Source organism: Hemicordylus capensis, chromosome 4, assembly GCF_027244095.1.
Source record: "Hemicordylus capensis ecotype Gifberg chromosome 4, rHemCap1.1.pri, whole genome shotgun sequence".
Lineage (NCBI taxonomy): Eukaryota > Metazoa > Chordata > Lepidosauria > Squamata > Cordylidae > Hemicordylus > Hemicordylus capensis.
The window spans coordinates 308289258-308313555 of NC_069660.1; the positions used below are offsets into that span (position 1 = coordinate 308289258).

At 45.3% G+C, this 24298-nt stretch overlaps 1 protein-coding gene across 12 annotated transcripts in view; it reads right to left on the minus strand.

Annotated features, from left to right (window-relative positions):
* Nucleotides 1-24298, minus strand: part of ST3GAL1 (ST3 beta-galactoside alpha-2,3-sialyltransferase 1) — a 140564-nt gene that overhangs the window by 69827 nt on the left and 46439 nt on the right. For 10 of the 12 annotated variants that reach the window (XM_053245580.1, XM_053245582.1, XM_053245586.1 and 7 more), the window contains one exon: nt 15682-15750. The gene's annotated coding sequence lies outside the window, so the exon portion shown is untranslated. Of the gene's footprint in view, nt 1-3825; nt 3844-14279; nt 14456-15681; nt 15751-24298 lie in introns of those variants that run through there. The other 2 variants (XM_053245583.1, XM_053245584.1) reach the window with 2 other exon arrangements.

A 24298-nucleotide genomic window follows, 5' to 3' on the forward strand; every position in this document is an offset into this window, starting at 1 on the left:
CTGGGCTCCCGGTTTTACATGCTCATGTGAACAGCCTCAGTGTGTGGTAGCTGTGAAAAAGGCAAATTCCATACTAGGGATTATTAGGAAAGGGACTGAAAATGAAAATGAAAATATTATGCTGACCTTATTCAAATCTATCGTGCGGCCACATTTGGAATACTGCGTACAGTTCTGGTTGCCATATCTTAAGTAGGATATTATAGAACTGGAAAAGGTGCAGAAGAGGGCAACCAAGATGAACAGGGGCCTGGAGCACCTTCCTTATTTATTTCATAATTTATTTATTTAATTTATATACCGCCTGACTCCAAAGGGTCCAGGTGGTTCACAAAAACCGATGAAGCACGGCTACAGCATCTTGGTCCTTTTAGTATGGAAAAGAGGTAGCTATGGGGAGACATGAGAGAGGTGTTGTGGAATCAACTTGTGGAATTCTCTGCCACAAGATGTGGTGTTGGCTACTAGTTTGGATGGCTTTAAGAGGGGTTTGGATAACTTCATGGAGGAGAAGTCAATCAATGGCTACTACTTGGAGGTCTACAGGCCACCTCCAGCCTCAGAGGCAGGATGCTTCTGAATACCAGTTGCAGGGGAGTAGCAGCAGGAGAGAGGGCACAGCCTCACCTCTTGCCTGTGGGCTTCTCAGAGGCATCTGGTGGGTCACTATGTGAAACAAGATGCTGGACTAGATGGGCCTTGGGCCTGATCCAGCAGGGCTGTTCTTATGTTAGGTGTATAAAATTATGCATGGAGTAGAGAGAGTGGACAGAATTTTTTCTCCCTCTCTCACAACACTAGAACCAGGGGTCATCCCATGAAATTAAAGGCTAGGAAATTTAGGACTTAGAAAAGGAGGAAATTTTTCACTCAGCACATAATTAATCTATGGAATTCTCTACTATGGTACATGATGATGGCCACTAGTTTGAATGGCTTTAAGAGGGGCTTGGATGGCTTTAGGATGCCTCTAGATACCAGTTGCAGGGTTCATCTACCAGTTGCATGCCCTCACCTCTTGCCTGTGGGCTTCTCAGAGGCACCTGGTAGGCCAATGTGTGAAACAGGATGCTGGCCTGAATAGGGCTTGGATTGAAGATGTTCTTAAAGCCACTCAGGCTGGCTTCTTTTTGGTCCATGGCAATGGCATCACCACATGGAATCTCAGGCAGCCGCCAAGGCCCAAGCACTTGGGGGGCAGCAGCATTGATGCTTGCTCTGCCCCCCACCCCAGGAAGGATCAGAGCCAGTCATGAACTAGTGGCCACTGTCTGAGTGGGCCTGCATGCCCCTCCCATCCTTTACCTCTCTCCTTTTACCTTGCAGCAGATGTGAGGGGAAAATAAAACCCGATCACAACCACCACCAAAGGAAGGAAGCGCCCACCAAGAGAAGAGGGGGCTTACATAAGGGCGTCTGAGGCATCTGGAGCCAGCCCTGTATGATGATGATGATGATGATGATGATGATGATGATGATGATGCTGCATGAAGTGGTGCCCCAAGCTTGACATTTTTACTAACAGAATGCCCATCATGATGACTGCATCATCAATAAAAAGAGGGCTTATATAGTATTAAAACTCCTGCAGGATTTGTACAGATAAGATTTAGGAGAGGAAAGGTGGTCTTGTGGTAGCAAGCATGACTTGTCCCCATAGCTAAGCAGGGTCTGCCCTGGTTGCATATGAATGAGAGACTTGATGTGTGAGTACTGCAAGATATTCCCCTCAGGGGATGAAGCCGCTCTGGGAAGAGCAGAAGGTTTCAAGTTCCCTCCCTGGCTTCTCCAAGATAGGGCTGAGAGACACTCCTGCCTGCAACCTTGGAGAAGCCGCTGCCAGTCTGTGAAGACAATACTGAGCTAGATAGACCAATGGTTTGACTCAGTATATGGCAGTTTCCTATGTCCCTATGTCCTAAGGGTCAATATATTTAATGTCAGGAGTGGGGATTGGATGTTGCCCTCATTACATTGTTTTTCTTTTCCTCATACAAGTGAATGGCAAGCATCCACTTATAAAGGAGAAAAAGAACATAAGAAGAACCTTGGTGGATCAGACCCAAGGCCTATCTCATGAAGCACCTTGTTTAACCAGGAGGTGAAGGCATGCCCCCTCTCTTGCCCTTGCTGCCCTGCAACTGGTATTCAAAGCATCCTGCCTCTGAACCTGGAGGTAGCCTATAGTCCTCAAGGCTAGTAGCCACTGATAGACCTGTCCTCCATGAATGTGTCTAAACTGCTTTTAAAGTCATGCAAGCTGGTGGCCATCACCACATTCCATGGCAGCGAATTCCACCGATTAATTACGGGCGGTGTGAAGAACTCACTGAATGAGTCACAGCGAGACATTGGAGCTCTTCTTGTGATAAGTGAGAAGAGCTCCAGGGCAGTCTGTGGGAAAGGAGGGCTTAACTTACCTTCGCCATAGATGATCACCGTGGCTTCCCTGGGCGGGAGAATCACCCAGCAGCTCGCGGGGTCGGGGTGACGTGTTGCCCCCCCGAGCTGCAATAATGCACTGTGTGGGTGCATGGTGCATTACTGGGATTCCCCCCCCCCCGCCCACCAAGCTGCAAGCAGCCGCGGCTGACACACAAACAGAAAAACAAGGGTAAATGAGCGCTCGCTCCCATAGCCTTGTTTAACTGGGAGGCGACGTAGGCAGGTTTGCCGCCATGTAGCCGCCAGGATCGGGCCCAATCCCAGCAGTTAACATGTGCAAAACCGGGCGGAGCTTTTGCACGCTCGTGTGAATAGCCTCATTGTTTCCAGAACCAGATTTAAAACAGTTAAACCCCTCTGTTGGAGAACTTGCAGGTGCAACATGCACAGAATATTTATACACCGCTTTTCAACAGCAGTTCCAAAAGTGGTTCATGGAGATATAGATAAATTAATAAAATGCCTAGATACATTGCCATTTTATACATAGCCAAATATACATTGTCCCATCGTCAGTTCTGAGTTTTGGCCATGCTAGAGTGTGATGGAATGTTTTAATCTGGTGGATCAATCATTTCCCCTGTGTTTAAGGGGAAATGAATGGTGGACACATTTATTCACCCAGGCTTTTAATTAGATTTATAGTTTTAAATAATTTTAATACTGGGTTTTAAATGTTTTTAATCTTTTAAATGATTTTGTTAACTGATTTAATGATTTAAATGATTTTATTTACATTTACATTTTTACATTTACATTTATATCCTACTGTTCCTCCAAGTAGCCCAGAGCAATGTACTACATACTTAAGTTTCTCTTTCACAAAAATCCTGTGAAGTAGGTTAGGCTGAGAGAGAAGTGACTGGCCCAGAGTCACCCAGCAAGTCTCATGGCTGAACGGGGATTTGAACTTGGGTCTCCCCGGTCCTAGTCCAGCAGTCTAACCACTATACCACGCTGACTTTAATTGTAAACCACCCAGAGATGCAAGTTTGGGGGGGCATAGAAATATTTTGAATAAATAAAATGAAATGAAATGAAATAAAATAAGGTAGGTGTTCTCAAGCTGGGTTCTCCAGATCTTGGACTGCAACATCTGGAGACCAAGTCTGAGGAACCCCTCATCAAAGCGGTCGATTTTGGAAATTTTATTTTAGCACATTGATTTCCTAACTCTACAGTTTCTGGGTCTCCGCATTCCATGCATGATAGATATGGGCTTGCCCTGGTCCATTTCTCATCATACTTTTTGAAAGCTCAGCCTCATTCCAGGAAAAAGCTGGGGATTGCTCCCAAGGCAGCAGCCAGAGTTTGGCCATATTTCTTCATATGCTAAAGAAGAGATGCACCACAAAATAGATTTAATCAATTCTGTGCTACCTCAACCTTGACAAGACGATCCATCATCTCAGCTTGGAGTGATGCTGTGTGAAAAGAATAAGCCCAGTAGATGATTAGAGAGCAATTAATCATCAAAAATTAATCAGGGTATTAATTAAGCACTGTATCATGTTTAAGTACTCGCTGGTGTGAGGTTTCCAGTTCCCACTGCAGTACAAACAATTCTTGTCCTTCGGACTGCTTGGAGGAGAGCAGGAATTGCTTGTCTTTCCACTTCCATATTCACAGGTGGCCCAGAACCTAACATGTCACATCATAAATGTAGAGCTGGCTGACATTTCATGCAATGTCACATGGGCATTTGGGCACAGCCCACTCTGCTGAGAATGTCTAGGACAAGGGTTCCCAACCTGTGGTGCCCCAGATGTTGCTGAACTATAACTCCCCATCATCCCCAGCTACAGTTTACTGTGGCTGTGAGTGATGGGAGTTGTAGTCCAGAGACATCTGGGGTACTACAGGTTGGGAAACTCTGGTCTAGGACAACACTGTTCTGCTGCTACTTAAAATGCACAATTGCAGTTGTGACACTACATCCCTCATTTATGTATGTGTGTGTGTCTTTATATCCCACTTTTCATCCAAGGAGCCCAGAGAAGTGTCTATTGTTAATTATGTTTTATTAACTCTGTGAGATAGGTTAGGCTGAGAGAAAAGTGCCCAGAGCCACCCAGTGAGATTCATGACTGAATGGAGATTTGAACTCAGGACTCCCCAATGCTAGTCCCTGCAAAAACAAGGGCAAAGAGGTACCTTTTTAATGTGATGATTCTCTCTCTCTTTTTTTTAAGCAGGAGAAAGCAACTGGCCCTATCCACCCCCAGCACAGTACCTCCAGTGACTGTTGCTGGTGTCTACTTTATGCTTCTTTTTAGATTGTGAGCCTTTTGAGGACAGAGATCCATCTTTAAAAAAAAAAAATTATTTCTCTGTGTAAACCGCTTTGGGAACTTTTGTTGAAAAGTGGTATATAAATATTTGTTGTTGTTATTGTTGTAGTCCCACTCTCTAACCGCCACATCACACTGGCATTTAGATTTCCAATGGATATGGCATCACACAACTGTGAATGCACAATTTTAAGTAGCAGCAGAGCAGGGCTGTTCCACACCACCACCTGCGGTGTTTTAGATGCAACAGCACAGGAGGTGCTGAGCTGCCCATCTTACGCCATGGAGAATGTCACTCACTGTTCTTTTTCCTATCCTCAAAAATTGAAGTGGGCGGGGGAGAGACCATTCCAGATTTCAAAGTATGCCAGAGCACATAAATTTCTAGCTGTAGAGAAATTTCTTTCATAGACAAGAATTCTCTATACAGAAATTTCTTGTGAAGAAACAGCTGCATTGGGATAACTGCATTTGTCTGGGTATCGCATTCCCCCACCTTCCCTGCCTAGTGAAATGAATCTCTTCTAACCTCAAGCATCATTCATGAGCAGCTAATTTTTTCATTTGGATTCCAAGAACAAGAATGTCCTCTATATTTTAATGGCACCCAGCCAGCTACATCAAAAAGGAAGTCTCTATCATGGGTATACAGTTTTCACTATTCACATCCCCCCTACCCCATGACCCAATGAATATATGCAGTCATGATCTAAATGCCATTCAGAACTGGGTCTAGACAAACATGGTGCGTCATAAGATAAGGATGGTTGTTAGCTACAGACATAGCTCTTTGACTAAACAAAATGAGTTTAAACTCATCCGTTGGGCATTCTGGTTTGGAACATGATATCTCAGATTTGATATCAGATTTGTTTAATATTTTCCCCCACTTAATACTTTAATTGTGTCTTTTTCCCCCATCTTGTGTTTAATTTTTTTGCTGTAAACCGCCTTGGGATTGCTTTAATGAAAGGCGGTATATAAATCTAACAATAAATAAATAAATAAAAATAAAATCTCCCTTGAGAATCTATGTGGTCGCTAAGAGTCGACACCAACTTGACGGCACTTCATCAATCAATCAATCTCCCTTGAACAATGAGAGAGCAGAATGAAATTTGCCACGCACGTTCAAGACACAATTCTATATTTCAGGTTCCACTACCAGCCCAAACCTCATACCCATTCTGAAGCAGACCAGAAACTACATAAAATATACTGAAAGGCAATGCATCCTTTGAGACAGCTAAATGAAGCTTTGTATGCAAGTTTATAAAATAACTGAATTTCAAATATCTGCTTGCCCTTCCACCACATATCCATTTTCAGCAGGGCCAGAAAAGATGTAATATATATTGGAATGTGAGCTCCCTCATGAGATCACAATGAACCTTGGCTTATAAACACAACTTCAGCCCCTGCGGCCATTTTCAGCACAACTATTTATTGTGAAGCAGGGCTTCGCAAGCATTGGGTTTTGCTTGAAATATGTTTCTCCTTTCTCTTCTGCTGCCAGCTCCATTTGCTTTTGTTTGAGTGCCTCCAGAGATTTGGCTTCCAGTCTTGCCAATTTCACTTGAATACTTTGTGGTTTATTGCTACTAACAAAGTTCAGAAGACACTCCATCGCCTTCACTAAATGCTGTGAAAGAAATGGCTGTAGATGGATGAAATACACACCTCAAGTGGTGCTCGTGTGGAAGCAGTAGCCTGTAAGGCATCTTTCTCTTAAGATGGAGTTCTCTGGGCTAGTTGTGCAAGACGCTCTGTGTGTGTGTGTGTGTGTGTGTGTGTGTGTGTGTGTGTCTTGAACTAGGACCTCCAGCAGACACTCTTCAGCGCCTTCCTTCCTGCACCACCAGAATTTGCAGCAAAAAGGGATGATTAGTTCGATTCTTCTGGCTCCACAGCACCACCATGACAATGGTAGGAAAGGAAACTGCAGCCAGACAGCCCAAGAGAAATCAGGTGATCTGGAGAACCAATAGGGGCCCTGCTGGCCCTCTATAAGAACTTTGCTTAGGCTTGGCTCCACACTCTGAGCAACTCATTATACAGAGTCTCTGCGTTCTACTATAATTTAGTCTATGTGCAACTTAAATGAATGTCTGTTCTTCTGATTACCCCTGCCTCTTGTCTTCCCTGTGGCAAATTTTTGGCTGTATGCATTACAGGGCAGACATTTGCCTTCAAAAATGTAGTGACCTCTGAAGATGCTATATAAAACCACCAGAACAATGTAGTTGCATGTTGCCTTTGCAGGATATAGGCTGGAAAGTCCATTCAAAAATGCTTTCTTGTAAGCTCAGAATAGAATGACGTGTCTCCAAGCAGAAATCTTCTGCGCTATAGAGAATTCCTTTCAGCTCTCCACCAGCACCCTCCTTTTTCCCCCTCTTTGAAGAGGGGGGAAATGGGGGGGGAAACATTCCCATCTCTCATCATGCCTTTGTTGGCTGAGTTGAAATGATGGTGACAGAACCTGAGCCATGTTTCCTTTTCAGGGCAGGAGATGTTTATTCTGCCACAGCATTTCATTAAGTGGGCTTTTATTTCCAGCCACACTAAATGAACAAAGCCAGCACTTCAGCCTTATTCTTTGGCATCACTTCCAATGGTGAGAAGAGAGGGAAGAGGAAACGCTAACACCTGGCCAGCTTTTGCAGAGACAGTCAGGATTTAAAAATAAATAAATAAGAGAGTGAAGCCCGATAAGTCGGGATATTGCCCTGTGTGTATCAAGAGGCTATCCTGGAACACTTCCCAGAATCAGGGTTTTTAAAAAGGAACATTCAGAACTGGACAGTGGTGTTTGAATGTGATTTGTGCACACCGCATGCACTGCTACAACACACACCTATGCAATGTCTGTGCACACATCCTTTGTTGCCTAGTCACATCCCATGCCATTTAAAAGCCTACACGGAGTGGGAGAAAATCCCCAGAATTGGGAATAAGAACATAAGAACAGTCCTGCTGGATCAGGCCCAAGGCCCATCTAGTCCAGCATCCTGTTTCACACAGTGGCCCACCAGATGCCTCTAGAAAGCCTACAGGCAGGAGTTGGGGGCATGCCCTCTCTCCTGCTGTTGCTCCCCTACAACTGATATTCAGAGGCATCCTGCCTTGGAGGCTGGAGGTGGCCCACAGCCCTCTGACTAGTAGCCGCTGATAGACCTCTCCTTCATGAAGTTATCCAAACCCCTCTTAAAGCCATCCAGGTTGTTGGCTGTCACCACATCTTGTGGCAGAGAATTCCACAAGTTGATTATGCCTTGTGTGAAAAAGTACTTCCTAGATTTCCCAGCAATCAATTTCATGGGATGACCCCTGGTTCTAGTGTTATGTGAAGAATTTCTCTCTATCCACTTTCTCCACACCATGCATGATTTTATAGACCTCTATCATGTCTCCCCACAGTCATCTTTTTTCTAAACTAAAAAGCCTCAGGTGTTGTAGCGTTGCCTCATAAGAAAGGTGCTCTAGGCCCCTGGTCATCTTGGTTGCCCTCTTCTGCATCTTTTCCTGTTCTACAATGCCCTTTTTTAGATGTGGTGACCAGAACTGTACACAGTACTCCAGGTGTGGCCACACCATAGTTTTGTATAAAAGTATTATAATATTAGCCATTTTATTTTCAGTTCCCTTCCTATTTTATGATCCCTAGCATGGAATTGGCCTTTTTCACAGCTGCCGCAAATTGAGTCGACACTTTCAACAAGCTTGGACCCCAAGATCCCTCTCCTGGTCAGTCACTGACAGCTCTGATCCCATCAGCGTATACTTGAAGTTTGGGGTTTTCATCCCAATGTGCATCACTTTAAACTTGCCAACACTGAAACCGCATTTACCACTTTGTCACCCACTCCCCCAGTTTGGAGAGATCCTTTTGGAGCTCCTCACAATCCATTTTGGATTTCACTACCCAAAAGAGTTTGGTATCATCTGCAAATTTGGCCACCTCTCTGCTTACCCCTACTTCTATATCTGACAGAATCTGACAGTACTATTGCAGAAAAGTGTTATATTCGTAAGTGAAGATTCTGTGAGGAGTAGCAGTGCAGTCTGTGGAAAGTGCCTTTGGCAGGAGGGAAATGGGTACGCTTGATCAGTGTCTGGGTTCTAGAGGAGTCTGAACTACAGTACTCACTTTACTTTTTTCATTGTTATCAATCACCTTTTGTAACATCTAAAGGGCATGCCTTCATCTCTTTCCTGTGGGCTTCCCAGAGACATCTGGTGGTGAAACAGGATGCTGGACTAGATGGGCCTTGGGCCTGATCCAGCAGGGCTTTTCTTATGTAGCATCATACAACTTTTGAACGACTCACATTTTTGAGCTGTACAAATGTTCTTTTAAACTGCACCACTTTTTTCTTTGGAACTGCACATTTTGTATTGGATTGCCCATTAAAAAAGCTCTGCCCAGAATCCTGTGGATTGCATAGGGGTTCCTAGCCCTTGCACATGAACTGATGTGCAGAATGGTTTTATGAAGGCAGGAGGTTTGGCTAAAAACACAACCCAGTTCCAGTGGAATAGCATAGCCGGCTCAGAAATTGCCACTGGCAGCCCTGGTGGAGAACACCACATTTGAAGTTGCACACTCTTAAAAACTTGCACCTGCTCTGTAGAATAAACTTCATGGAAGATCGCTCCATTTGGACCTATTCCATGGCATGGGGCACTAACTTATGGCCCCAGGTCTTTAGCACCATTTCAAAAGCTACCTCATCGTGCTGAGCGGCTGAAGTTTTTGTTTCCCTCCTAGACTTTTTTTTTTTTAAAGGAAGAAAAAAGGATCAGTCATTGTGTGAGCCAGCTGGCTTGTCCAGAGGCAGATATTCTTAAAATAAACCTTTTAATAAAAGTAATGGTGAAAAGATAGCTAGAAGCAACTCCTCAAAGAAACAAGAGAATTAACTTGGAGTTCTAAGTCGAGGCCTGGTGAAGGAACCTGAGTTCTTTCAGAGAGAAATTTGCTTTTGGAAGAGGAAAAAGAAGCAAAAAAAGCAAAGCTCTCCTTGAACTAAGATGGGAGAATTAGAGATAGGGCAAAATGGCCCCTCATCAATTAATGCTGGGTGTGCAGAATGAGGTGGAAAGAAGGTGGAACAAATTCTGAAGTGGTAAACAGAATTTTACACTTCAGGCCGCAGGTATGTGAAAACTAGCACACCAGGGGAAAAGCTGGGCTTCAATCTGCATTGTGGGCTGGTTTTCTAGTGACAGGATGTTTCACACAGAAGAGCATTCAAAAATGGCACCTCCTATCACACTTTCAATGGTGCATGTTGTATAGGGCTCTCCATTCTACCACCTCAACTTTCTATCACCACATCCTGCTATATGAGTAGACCCAGCCCTATTCAGTCTGCATTGATGGCTGAATTAAATGACAAAAATGGGCTATGACATATAGAGCCTGTGGCTGGGTTCAGACATAGCACAGAACCGTGGGTCCAATGGACCCGCAGTTCTGCACCACCACCCCATCCTCCTATCTGCGGTTGGATGTTGGGGAGAGGTGGGGGAGCTGGCTGTGTGGTCTTTCTTCTTGACAGCCAATCAGGCTGGAGAGAGGGAGAAGCTTTCTCATAAGAACAGCCCTGCTGGATCGGGCCCAAGGAGGCCCATCTAGTCCAGCATCCTGTTTCACACAGTGGCCCACCAGATGCCGCTGGAAGCCACAGGCAGGAGTTGAGGGCATGCCCTCTCTCCTGCGGTTACTCCCCTACAACTGTTACTCAGAGGCATCTTTCTCCCCTAATTCTGGTCCCGTTGGGCCCAAACTGCAGTGCCAGCGTTCTAACATAGAACTGACGCTGCTCAACCAGAGTTAAGCGTGGCGAATCCGGCCTGATTTGGCGAGGGAAACTGCAGGTCCCTTTTTGCCCTTAACTCTGGTTTGCCGAGTGCGGACATGCTGCATCAGAAACCGGAGGTGAAGGGACCTCTGGTTTCCCAGTACATCTAAACTTGGCCTGTGTCTCTGAGTCAGCTGGAAGCTGGACAGTAAAGACGAGTGCTAACTGCCATCAGCAATTGTCATCCATGGGCAAGGCATTTATCTCTGCCATTCATCAGGAGGCACAGGATTTCACTCAGTACCTAGGAACTTCATTTTCCCTTTGAGTTCTCATGATGCAGAGCAGGGGCATAGCTACAATTGAGCAAGGGGAGGGGATATCCCTGGGCCCCTAAGGAGCGGGGACAGCTTGCTCTTTGCTCAATTCCTTGTACCTCTCCAAAGAAGATGGGGGTGCAGGGGTCCATCTTCACTGTTTTGTCCCAGGGCCCACTCCAATCTTGCCACTGCCCAGATACAGAGAGGCTTGGGCATGGGCATATTATACAGTAAGATGTGGCTCTCTCCATCATCTCTTGCTTCTACAGATAGCTTCACAGATGTAGCCGGTAAGAGCCTAGATAGGGCACACACCCACATCTTCTGCCAGAATCAAGGCAATGCCAGATTTAAGGGCATTCCTCATGTGCCCACCAACATTCTGCCAGAAATTTCCATCTGCATTAAGCAAACATACCAAGAAAGGATTTTGCACAAGCAACCGCCATCATTAAAAGGCACCCAGGGTATGTGCTGATACTGTTATAAGTCATGAATGCCACAGGTTCGTTTAACACACTTTGCAGGCGGAGAACCATCACATCACTTTGCAAGTATGCAACCCTTATTATAATGCATGTAAACATGAATCATCATCTCAGGGAAGAGGCCCAAATGTCAAGATTATAGAAACAGTTCAAGAGGTTATCTCCAAATACAGTACACATACGCCCCTTTGCTCTTCCCAGCATTTTCCAGCTAGGGTTGCCTACTTTTAACTGACCCCTGCTCCTGTACTTTTAATGGCAGCATGCTGTGAAGACCATTGTATGCAATAAACATTCTCTCCATGCCATGAAGATCTTTGCTTGTTGATTCTTGTACATCAGTGTGATTTTATTTCCCACCGGTTTGATGTTAAGAAGCACAGGAGCATTGCAGACATGCTCTTTCTAATCAGTTGACAGCCTGACTTAATGTGGCTATGATCTGTTAGTATCTCCTTCTGTCTTTGAACTATTAACATCGAGACTAGGGGAAACCTTTTAACTTTCATCTCCCTTTGTGCATTTGCATCTGAAGACAGATTTATTTCTGAACTAAATTGGGTCTCTAAAGACACATCCCTTTAAAACATACAAACACAAACTGACATATTATTAATCATGAACAGCGGTGCTTTCAGTGAGTTTCCATCCATCCCACAAGTAACTGTTTCCTTAACTACCCTCCTTCTCTGCACTTACAAAAATCCCCACATGACTTAAAGCCCCCACCTTAAGTCAGTTTTACAGATGATCTCAAAATTGCAGATGCTAAGAGTCTCCTAGGAGCTGCATTGCTTCTTAAGAACACACAGCATAAGTTTCAGAACATGACGGGTTGGATACAAAGAACTGTGTAACTAGTTCCTCATACTCAAGGAGACTTAGAATTTATTTGGCCTACTTTCCAGTAGGCTTATGAGATCACCTGGCATTCTGTGTGTGTGTCCGTATGTTCATCTCTTTGTGTGTCCCCCACCCCTATCAACTTCGCAATGCCTGGACCAATAGGAACCAAATCGGGTACAGTTGTAGGGTTAGAAACACATAGGGCCACCTCAAGAGTGCAGTTTGTGATGATGTCATCTACCCCAATTCAAGATAGTGGATGCATAAATTTTTTAGGCACAAGTGGGCTAACTTGTGGACTGTCTAACCGATTTGAACCAAATTTGGTACAGTTGTAGTGAGTAACACACTAGGACACCTCGACGGCACAGTTTGTGATGATGTTATCCAACCCAATTCAAGATGGCAGATGCATCAGCGTTTGAGGTGCATGTGGGCTAACTTGTAAACTGCCTAACTAATTTGGACCACATTTAGTCCAGTTGTAGGGATTGTGAAGGAAAGTAGGCAGATTAGTTCTTACTAGAACAACTTGTTTCCTTTGAGCAAGACCTCAGGTTACATGGCAAGCCTCTTTGGAAAAGGAGAAGATAAAGAAACATTTGCAAATGGCATGAGACTCCATCCAAAGTACAAAATGCTGATGAGCTCATCCAAAGGTGCTCTTTTGATGCTTGTCATTGACCCCTCTGGCACTAAAATTCAGTGATCTGGCTTTGCTACAGAAGTTCAAGATTTTGAAATACACATTGTTACATTTGCGTATAATTCAATACATGCTATTTGAAACTCTTCCCTATTACAGTAAATAACGAGGCTATTCTCACGGCCGCGTAGAAGCGGGCTAAGGGAGGCCAGCCCGACTCCACGTGGTCGAGTGCTGTAACAGGAACCGCACAGCTCCCGGCAGCGAACCAAGTGCTCCATCAAACTGGTTTTCCTGATCGTGAGACGCCCACGGCGACTCACAAAGAGATCCCCAATCAGGAGGCTCCAACAAGCCTCCTGGCCTCGGGAGTCTCCCTAGAATATGTGTGTGTGTGTGTGTGTGTGTGTGTGTGTGTGTGTGTGTGAAAGAGAGAGAGAGAGAGAGTGAGCGAAATTCGGAAAGTTCTTTCTGTGGCATCTGATCTAGGATTTTTGGCCAACATCCTGACTAATGTTATATGCATTCAACAAAGGAAGGAGATGTGCAGCGGCTGTAGCTGACACACAGTCTAGGACTTCTGGGGGCCAGGCGGCCCCCGATCCCTGCCACCCCTACCAGCTGCATGACGGAGCAGGTAATCGTATGGGTGGCCGATCTGGCTGCCCAGGGATGGCTCCCTGCTCGTGTGCGGGGAGAGCGAGCTAAGCCCGCTCTCCCTGCAGAGCCCGGTTCGGCTCTCCACACTGCTCGTGTAGAGAGCCTCAATGAGTGCCCAGTTAATCCCCTGCTAACTTGGCAAAGAGGCACCTTTTAACGTGGTGATTCTCTTTATTTAGCAGTGGTAGAGTCACTGGCCCTCTCCACCCCCAGCACACTACTTCCAGTGACTGTTGCTGGTGTCTCTCTTATGTTTCTTTTTAGATTGTGAGCCCTTTGGGGACAGGAAGCCATCTTATTTGTTTGTTATTTCTCTGTGTAAACCACCCTGAGCCATTTTTGGAAGGGCGGTATAGAAATCGAATGAAGGAGGAGGAGGAGGAGGAGGAGACCAAAATAATCCCAGTGGTAATTGGTGCCCTAGGTGCAATTCCAAAATACTTTGAAGAGCACCTCAACACCATAGGGGTCACAGAAATCACCATCAGCCAGTTACAAAAAGCAGCTTTACTGGGAACAGCCTATATTCTGCGACGATATCTATAACAATTGACAATAAAATTCAGCCATCCCAGGTCCTTGGTAAGGACTCAATGTATGGACAAAACAAACCAGTCAATTATACCTGTCTGACTGTGTAAACAATAAATAATAATAATCAAAATGTGAGATGGGGGTGGGGAAGAGGTCCCAATTCCATTACTGCAACTACTGGGAAGCTGAACAAATCCCATGATCATAGATATCCCACCTCTGCTAACTGGGCAAAAAGGCACCTTTTAATGTGGTGGTTCTGTTCAGGAGAACAGTTGTTCCTATTCAGCCCAGCACAGCATCTCTCCACTGGTGTTGCTAGTGTTCACTTTGTGTTTCTTTCCAGAATGGGAGTCTTTTGAGGAATGGAGCCTTCCTCTTCCTATTGTTCTCTCTTCTTTGTCAACTGCTTTGAGAACTGTTTGGAAAGTGGTATATCAATAAGAGTCTGGTCTGTTCTATTCCCTCTGCACATTCCACTAGGCTGCCAACTGCTACCAATGCCTGAGCATCTTTTTGCAAATTTAGACTCTTGAAGAGCAGCTGGGATGAGCAACAATCAATCGGTTTGTTTTGCCTTTTGCAGTAAGGCTGTGCTTTCCTGTCCTGGTCTTTCCAAGCAGCTCAATACTACACAGGGTGCCTGCCAAGGTGAAAGGAGAGTGGTCCAGCATACCATTTTGGTGCAATAAAAATGCACTTTAATGAGCAACGATTTGGATGAACGATCGCTGGGGGCAGAAAACACTTTGCATGCAGGAGGTCTCAAATTCAATCACTGAAGTCTCCAGCTTAAGAGGGTCAGGGGGAGGTGATGACAAAGATCTCTGTCTGAGGCCTTGACTAGACACTGACAGTCAGAGTAGACAAGACTGAGCTAGTGGGACCAACGCTCTGATTCAGTAGAAGGCAGCTTCCTACATTCCTCTGTGAATAAAGCTCTCCCTTCTGGTGCCCAGCAAACATTTCCAAGCAAAAGAGAATAACTCAAATCATCTGCCGAGTGGACTTGATGACTTATGCCAAGCAAAGATACTCCACTGTGTCCAGGGTCAGCTCAATCGAGTAATAACTGGAGGAAGCAATGTTATTTGGGTTATCACCAAATGGTGTGTTATCTTAGAGATGAGCTCCAAAGTCTCTGGAGATAGTCATACACAACTGATATGGCCATGATAGTTCCAACCCTTACATCCCAGCAGCCACGCATGGGAGTATGGGTCACACTGCACAGTCACACCGGGCAGTAGAACTCCTTGGGCCTGACTTGACTGCATTAAAAAGATAACAAATTCTATACTGATCTAGGCTAGCCCTACAAAACATGCGGCCCACACAATGACTGTAGTTCTACCAGGGACTTCACAAACCTTCTATTTTTGCTTGCTGCCTTAGACTCCAGAAATAGGAAAGTGGCACGGGCCATAACATATTCACTACATTTATTTATTTATTTATTATACAGCTCTGTCTTGTAGCTCTGTATGGTTTACTGGCCTGATCTTTAGTGTATGACAACAAATCTGTCTTGCAACAACAGATATCACGCGTGTGTGTGTGTGCGCGCGCACACACACACACACACACACACACAATGTTCAAGTATGGCAAAGCAACATGATTCCACCCCATCCAGCCTTGTACCTTTCAGCATCCAGAAGAGGTAGACTAAGATTCTTCCTCCTGCTCTAAGCTTCCTTTCTGGATTCCGATCTATTATTGAAAGAGAAACAAAACCCGATAAAACAAGGTCAGACATTCTCATGTGTTGAGGAGATTCAGATCACATTGCTAAAAGGCAGACATATTTAAAATACACGTCACATAAAAACTAAATGTGGTTAGCAGAGAGTGCTTCCAGGGAAAGGGGAGATGGGTGACAATTCCCCCTCTCCCATGCATGAGTGCCTGTACTGTTTGTATCAAGCAGGAATGCAGCCGCTGCACATCTGCTTCCTTTGCTGAATGCATGCAATATTAGTTAGGATGTTGGCCAAAAATCCTAGATCAGATGCCACAAAAAGAAATTTCCCAATTTCTCTCTCTCTCTCTGTCACACACGTGTGTGTGCGCGCACACACACACACACACACACACACACTTTTCTCCTGAGATAGTTCAGACATTCAACTTTTATACAGAATTGATGTTCATTGATATAATATGTCCCTGAGGGCTGTGCAGCCTTTGGAGGCATATGTTCAGGTGGCACAAGGGCTTCCTGGGGAAGGGGAGGGCATCAAAAATTATTGCTTCCTTTCTACAGTGGTGCAGTTGGTAGGCAAGTTCTGTTAGGCTGCTCTCTTGCTGCACTGGTGTATCCTTTCTCTCTATTTCAGCCATTGTTTCCATGGTTAGTAGTGCTGCACAGCTGCAGGTGTGCTGGTTTATGGAGTTACACAACTGCCCTCTTGTGCAACCCTACTGAGGTCGCCTGCAATATGCACAACAGTATCAGCTGTTCAACAGTGCCAGCATTGTCCCTGCTGTGCCCAGGACAGGCCCATCTGTGGTGGTGCAGATCAGGAGTGACACCAGGAGCCAGCCTAAAGGAGTAAGAGTCTGGGGTGGGTAGGTGCAAGGCAGGATGGGAGTAACTGGAGGTGGAAAAGACTCAGAAACTAGAGGGCCCATTGAGAACTTGTAAAATCTTGAGATCTCACAAAACGTAATCTCAGCCTCTCATGAGAACTACAAAGCCTGCAGGGAGTTTCTTGAAGGCCAGACTGATGATGAGACACTCATGGAGGCTGGGGCAGAAACTGGAGTCCAGAAAGGCTCCCAGGGTGAACCAGAGAGAGAGCAGACAGGAGCAAAGGAAACTACAGGCTACAGTGAGATGGGGAATCAGATGAAAATAACCTTCCCTACATCTTCTGTCACCAACTGAAATGCCAGCAAAGTGTATGTGGTGGTGAGGAGAAGCCACCTGGAAAAAAAAGACCAGCAGAGACACCTAAGGAATCACCCAAAACATACAGGCCATGTAGATAACTGAATGTCTTTGGTTTATATCAGGGCTGCTCAACTTCGGCACTCCTGCAGATGTTGGCCTACAACTCCCATAATCCCTGGATATTGGCCACTGTGGCTGGGGATTATGGGAGCTGTAGTCCAAAAACAGTGGGGAAGTGAGCTAGGTTGAGCAGACCTGGTTTAGATGAACCTCATTAGAAAGTTTATGCACACAATTTAGTAATTATTTAGCAGGGAACCTCTGCAAATTAGTCAAACGTATCCAACATTTCTCAGATGGAAACAGGGACAATTGTGTACTTGTCGCACCCCTGCTTGTTCACCAAGGACCAACCGCCTGAGGCCAACATATTTCTAAAGTCTCTTTTTCTCTGCCTGTTGTATGTTGTGCTCATTTGCTCTGCAGCAGATTGTCTTACAAGGGCTTTTAAAAGAGGATTTGTGGATGAATTGACCACACTGGTTTCCTTCTTAACAAAACCCAAGCTCAATGGAATGTTTCCTCTCACAATGGACCATCCAGTTACACTGGTTACAATACAGCTATCACTCAAAACACAGTCAACAGGATGTATTATGTAATTATAGCAAGGGTCAGGGTGGTGGGGAAGCTGTGGGCTGGCCGTTTCGGTCCATATATGCTTGTGCAAGTTTGCATGCATGTGTGCGTACTAGCAGCAAGCTGTATCCATTCAGCACTCGGATGGCAATAGCACTGGCCCACATCCAGAGCAAGGGGCCACAGGTGGAATGCTTTTTCTGTATCGCAAGTTCAAAGAAATAGTTAAGACTGACATCAATCACATTTAAGAGCTTTGGAATAATGAACTGGCCCTGATTACGCCACCAGGTTTGCAAGCCTAATCAGAATGACACTGAATCTGAGGAATGGCTCAAGATTCCCTTCCAAATAGCCATTCCAAGTATTCGGAACTTGGAACAGAATGCCCTTCAAATGAAGGGCCTGTTTGGAGCTCGGAACAGAATGACCCCTTTCCAAGTTGCAATGGGGGCAGCCCTCGATCCCCACAACCCCACCAGCTCCATGACAGAGCCAGTAGTCATGTGGGCGGCCGATCTGGCCACCCGGGGCTCTTCGTTTGGTCGTCTACAGGGAGAGCAGGCTTGACCATGGATTGGTCACACATGGATTGTCCGCAGAGCCTCCCTGTATAAGATAAGACACCAGAAACAGACACTAGAGGGATGCTGTGCTGGGCTGGGATAGGGCCAGTTGCTCTCCCCCTGCTAGATATAAGAGAATCACCACTTTTAAAAGGTGCCTCTTTGCTCAATTAGCATGGGTCAGTGTTCTTCCAGATTTTCACGTTGGTAAAGGGATGCAGGAGATCAGGAGAGAATAATAGTACCAGTAGTTTGGGGTTGGTTGGTTTGTTAATTGCGAAAGAGCAGCCATCGTCTCACAAAAGATTCTCTCTCTTGCCTCCTAAATCAGATAGTGTCCAAAAGCTCCAGCCAATCTCCTTAAACCTTAAACCGAAGCAACAGTGATGTATCTTTCCTAGGGCAGCTGCTAGCTGCTGATTTAGGCTGCCCTACTACACTTGCAACCAATGTCTTAAGGAAAAGAAGAGCACCCCCTCCACGCACACACATGGACAGTATTTCGCTTGTGCTGGTTGATGCTCAATTCTCTCCGTCTTTCATTCATGCCAGACAAAGCAATGGTTATCAATTGCTCCATCCAAGTTGGCCCCTCCCACCCGAAAAAGCAAACTTCTCTCCTGCATCTGCTTCTTTCCAAATAGGTAGGATGTCAGTCCTGAAGGGAGTGCTTTTATCAGGATCTCTTTGTGCTGAGTATTTGGCATTTCATTTCGATTGCATAAGCGTTGGTTGAGCAATGCTTTTTAAATATTTTTTTAAAAAAACGCAGAGGCCAAAGTCTGTCACAAAATGCACTTTATGAAACACATCTGCATTGGTCTGAGCACAGTTTGTCCCTCGGGCACAAAAAAAGGGAACCTGGCGCAGCTCTCAAAGTTTCATATTTTTAGGCAACCTGCTTTTCAGATTTATTTGCTTCTCCTGCAGCAGTGCAAATTAAAGAAAAAACATGTTTCCAGTCTTTGGTTGTGGATGTTAGAGTGGTGCGAGATGGTCTGGTCTATGTATGCCATAGGGTGGCAGAGGGGCCTGGACCACTTCAGACTGCAGTGGGGGGGGTGGGGCATTACAAATGGTCCCTTCCATAATATGCGGGCCAAAGTATACACTAAGGTCATTCACATGACCGCCAAAGTGGTGCTGGGGAGGGCTGGGGGGGAGGCAAGTGGGCTCCTGCCTTTCTCCCCAGAAGAGTGGTGGCCGTATCGGGCTCTGCTGCGCTGTGTGCTCACATGAGCGGTGCCATGGCGGAGTCCCGAGCTGGGATCAGGAGGAGGAGTTCCTCCCGCATCTCAGTGCACCCTGTGTAAGCAGAGCAGCCACTCTTCAGGGCACAGCCACTCCTTCCCGCAACTCCATTTTATTGCTAAAAATGGCAGTGGGCTGGGGGTGGGGGAAGCCCAGCTACCCGGCAGGAACTCTGGATAGAAAAGGCGGGTTGCCTGTGACTGAGCAGCTAGGAGTGGAGAACTCCTGGTGCTCCAGAGGACATAAGAACATAAGAACAGCCCTGCTTGATGTGGCGTGGTGGCATTTCCGACATGGCACCCCGCATCTGCAGTCCCGAGTGGTACTGTCCTCCACTCTGCCATCTCATCCCGCACATGTGTAGACCAGGTCCATATTCTGCAGAATATGCATATTCAGTGTGGCAAACCATATTTTTGAAAGCTTGTCTACTTTCACTCCCTCCATGTAGTCAACACATGCAGATGAGCAAATCTCTGTCTGGTATGCTAATGTACTAAATGTGGGGGACCATTAAAAATGGGGAAGCATTAGAAAGTGACCTGTGCCTACCTCTAGACAAAAGTGGTACAGTCTAGGACACTGTCATCTCTGACTACTGCCTGCAGAAGATCAGAGGAGGTGAGCTTTGGCTGTTTATCATCTAGCCTCCTTTGCTGGATGGCGTGGCATCTCTCAGCTGCCTCCCCCACCCTTGGTCTGCGGGCTGGGAGGGACAACTCAGACCAGCACAGTCCTGCTGCCTGATTGGGAACCTTCCTTCCTCCAAGTGCCTGAACTAATACCACCTGCAGGCACTGATTGATTACATCAGCCTTGCTGGTGGCCAGCAGTGCTTTCTATCAGCTCCGGCTGATATGCCAGCTGCATCCGTTTCTCGAGATCAGTGACCTCAAAACAGTGGTACATCTGTTGGTAACCTTCAGACTGGACTTCTGTAATGCGCTCTACGTGGGGCTGCCTTTGTACGTAGTCCGGAAACTTCAGTTGGTTCAGAATGCGGCAGCCAGGTTGGTCTCTGGGTCATCTCGGAGAGACCACATTACTCCCCTGTTGATGGAGTTACACTGGCTGCCAATAGGTTTCTGGGCAAAATACAAAGTGCTAGCTATAACTTACAAAGCCCTAAATGGCTTAGGCCCTGGATATTTAAGAGAACGTCTTCTTTGCTATATGCCCCACCGCCCATTGTGGTCACTTGAGGAGGTCCGTCTCCAGTTGCCGCCAACTTGTTTGGTGGCTACACAGAGACGGGCCTTCTCAGCTGCTGCCCCAAGATTGTGGAATGCGCTTCCTACTAAGATACGATCCTCCCCATCTCTGGCAATTTTTGAGAAACTTCTAAAAACACATCTCTTCAACCAAGCTTTCTCAGCTTTTTAAAACTTGTTTTTAAATTGTTTGTGCTATTTAATTGGTGTTTTATGATGTTTTAATTGTTAATTATTATTTTATGCAGTTTTATAATTTTTGTTTTAATTGTTGATTGATTTTAACGGTGTTTTAATGTAAACCACTCTGAGCCTTTTGGAAGGGTGGTATAATTTTTTTAATAACAAACGAACAAACAAACAAACAATTCTGCATAATGTGTAGATCAGCTGCTGCCCAAATACCTCCCAGAATATACAGAACACCAGGTATAAAGAAGGCTGATTGTATTCTAAGGCAGGGGTTCTCAAACATGGGTCACCAGATGTTGTTGGACTACCTCTTCAGACACTCCCAGCTACAATTGCTCTTGGGGCTGGGCATGATGGGAGTTGTAGTCCAACAATATCTGGGGACCCAAGTCTGAGAAGCCCTGAAGTAAGGTGATTGTTGTCCAGTGCCGTATATCTCAGTTTCTGATATACAAAGGGAAACTGCTTCTAAATACCGAAGTTCCATTTAGCTATCACACCATGACTAATCACCATTGGCAGACCAATCCTTCACATCCAATCCTTTTCTATAAACCATCTGAGTATCAAAGTACACATTACTTTAAATGCACAGTTGTGTGTGTGTGTGTGCACACGCGCGCACACGCATGCGCACATTGGATTGGCCATAGTGGGTTGAAATAATTTTTTAAAAAAACAAACAAACAAACTTCAAGCTATGATCCCAGAGTGACACCTCACTGCCAAAAAAAAAAAAATGTTTTGAACCTAAACTCATGAAACTAGTGGCCATTGTCATCGGTTGCAATACTGAATTCTATCCATTCATTGAGCACTGAATAAATTGTTCCCCCTATCTGTTCAGAACCTGCTCCCACTTAATTTCATAAAATACTGCTATTTGGAATCACAGAAAGAGAAACATCTGAAGGATGAGGTGCTTAATTGCAGGCTCTCTGCTCTGCTCTCCAGAGTACCTGGCTGACAACTGGCATTCCTCAATGTTAAAAAACAATCACCTTATTTTGCCTGGCACTTTTTCATGGATGACCCAACTGGGTGTAACTTAGAAGTTTGCACAGTCTCTCTGTGCCTTTCCCCCCATCCATATCACACATAGGAACTGTCAATTCTTGCCAAATCCAAGCTCTGGTTGGGTGTGTAGCATGTGCAGAAATTTACACATGAAATCCATCACGAGAGATTAAAAACCAATAGGATTGTTGTGTTTGGCTTTATACAGTTCCACGTCTCCAGTTCCTTTCCCCAGCAAAGAGAAGGACTCCATTCTTTTTTTAATGCAAGTAGAGAAGGAAACATTTGAGAACAAAGAGAGGAAGTTAAATATGTCTATGAAAGCATGCATGCAAACACAGGTGTCAGTATTCTGCTTCCCTTTCGGTAGGGTGATAGGGCACCCCAAAAGAGGGCTAAATGCTCGTGTGGCTTCTATGCCAGGCTAAATGTGGGCTAAATGCCAGGTTTGTGCAGCACTGAGGCCTTTTTCTCCTTGCAGTTCTTCCTGCTACTTCGCTACACAGGAGATACTCCTTGTTGGCTTCGAGGGGCCCTCACAGGGGTTACCCGCAGGCAATGAGTGTTCTGGAGAGAAGTGGAATCTCAACAAGCCTGTTCCCCAACCACGGCCCTATCCATCTCCAGCACAGCATCCCTCCAGTGGCTGTTGCTGGTCTCTATCTTATGCTTTTTTCTTTCTTTTTTTAAGTTTGTGAGCCCTTTGGGGACAGGGAGCCATTTTATTTATTGACTGATATCCATGTAAACTGCTTTGGGAAATTTTGTAGAAAAGCAGTATATAAATATGTGGTGTTAGAACATAACTTAAAAACATAAGAACAGCCCTGCTGGATCAGGCCCCAAAAGGCCCATCTAGTCCAGCATCCTGTTTCGCACAGTGGCCCACCAGATGCCTATGGAAAGCCTACAGGCAGAAGTTGAGGGCATGCCCTTTCTCCTGCTGTTACTCCCCTGCAACAAGTACTCAGAGGCATTCTGCCTCTGAGGCTGGAGGTGGCCTGTAGCCCTCCGACTAGTAGCCGTTGATAGACCTCTCCTCCATAAAGTTATTCAAACCCCTCTTCAAGCCATCCAGGATGTTCGCTGTCACCACATCTTCTGGCAGAGAATTCCACAGGTGGATTATGCATTGTGTGAAAAGGTACTTCCGTTTGTTGGTCCTAGATTTCCTGGCAATCAATTTCATGGGATGACCCCTGGTTCTAGTGTTATGAAAGAGGGAGAAGAATTTCTCTCTATCCACTTTCTCCACACCGTGCATGATTTTATAGACCTCTATCATGTCTCCCTGCAGTCGTCTTTTTTCTAAAAGGTGTTGTAGCCTTGCCTCATAAGAAAGGTGTTGTGAGGTGGGGCAAGAGGGGGGCAGTCCCCACCCTCAGATTAAACCAGTTACCATTGAATTAAGTGGGGCATAGTCCCAGGGAGGGAGGTACTGGATTGCTGCCTTTGCCCTCAACTTGGAAAAAAAGTGTTTAGGAGACCCCCAACCCGGAAAATTTTCAGAAGTGTTGTGACTCCACCCTGCAACACACACACACACACACACACACACACACACACACACACACACACACCAAACTTCCCATCTTCATTTTCACTGCCTGAGAAAAGGTGTGTGGGGGTGTGTGGAATGGTGGGAGTGGGGGAAATCTGGACCAACACTGTTGGAAAACACACCTTGTACTGTTCAAACCTGACACCCGCTAACAGTGGGCACTATTCCATCAGCTTTTAAAACTGAAGCATTTCAGCTTCCTTCAAGATTTATTTCAGCTTGTGTGTCAGTGGACTCTCAACTCTAAGAATATGATAATTAATTCCTCCTACTAGCTCTTGTCTTCTTGTCAGGGGAGACTGCCAGCTGCCTCAAATTATAGTCCACAGTTTTGTGATGTATGTCAGGGGGTCCATTTTCCTTTGAGACACCTGCAGAGTTCTTCACTCGAGCTATAGGGAATTACATGCATCCAATTGACTAGAGAACACACACTTTTACACCTGTGAAGTCCAAGATAACTTCAAAGTAAAGGAGGCTTTTACTGTGAATTCAAATGAGCACTTCATTTATTCAGTGAGGAAATTAGAGTAGGAAGAGAGACCTATACTGAAAAACACACATTTCCTATGGGAGGTAGGGCATATCAAATAAAATAATCTACCTCAGTGCAAAACAAAAAAAACAAACCAAGTCACCTCCTCCACATCAAAAAGAGTGTTGCAGAGGTAGTTTGATGAAAGATTTTTAGGACTTGACACAAAGTTCGCTTTGTAGGAGAACAGCCCATAGAAAACAGATCAGTGGTCCCTTTACGCAAAATAAACAAAACAAAACAAAACAAATAGCCAGAAAGGGAATAGGGCTGGTTCATAAATATCTATGAATATTTATTTATTTACTTACTTATTAAATTTATAGCCCACCCAAACTTACGTGTCTGGGCGGCTAACAACAATTAAAACACATATAAAAGTTAAAACAGTTC